Source organism: Sinocyclocheilus grahami, unplaced genomic scaffold (genome assembly GCF_001515645.1).
Source record: "Sinocyclocheilus grahami isolate Dianchi unplaced genomic scaffold, SAMN03320097.WGS_v1.1 scaffold794.1, whole genome shotgun sequence".
NCBI classification, from domain to species: domain Eukaryota; kingdom Metazoa; phylum Chordata; class Actinopteri; order Cypriniformes; family Cyprinidae; genus Sinocyclocheilus; species Sinocyclocheilus grahami.
The window spans coordinates 476,773-477,563 of record NW_015505973.1 but is presented as its reverse complement, the minus strand read 5'-3'; positions in this window follow the sequence as shown (position 1 = coordinate 477,563).

The window sequence follows — 791 nt, the reverse complement described above, 5'->3', positions numbered from 1 at the left end:
GGCTCCTACTGACAAAGCCCTACTCTGCACGAAACTAGTTATTCATTCATCCATCAGTCGATTTGGTTTTGTCATTGTTTAGTTACAGGACCCAGCATGGCACTTGTGAGCATATGGGCATTGTGCCCAAAGTTTATAGACGCCCGGCTGATCACCGTTTATTTTTGCTACGCCACTCTGGTGCAGCAGTGTGAGTTTTACAGGTTGATTAGTAATGCAAGACAGAAGGGAAAATGCCCTGTAAGAGGTGCCTGTACTATAAATCCTGGGAAAATGTAATGTTATGAGACAGGCTGCAAATGACTTATGAAATACATCTGGCACATCTAATGCAAAGAAGGCCACGTCCTACTAAAAGTTTGTTTCTACTTCTAACTAGGGTAAGGCCACAAAATGCAGGTCAAAGAAAAGGGAGGAACAATATAGGCCTATCGTCTAGTGCTTTCCTGAATGTTGTTCGGTTCCTTTAATAGTTCTCAGACGTTTATTCTTCCGCCGATGCGAACGAAACGCCGTACATACTCTGACAGGCTCTTTCAACTTTGTTTACTATCATAATTATTCAGTGGTGGTGCTACTGGATCTACAGTGAGAATCAGAATACATTGCGATCAATGTTGTTAGATTTCAGAGCGAGCAACTCTAACAAGTCGGTTCTTTTTAGTGAATCAGAAACATACAGTGCAACTAGTGTGGTACAATTCCCGAACAAATGACTGTAATGACTCGGTTCTTTTCGTAATATGCATCTGTAGCGTCTGGACTACTCCAACACACAATATATATTTTGT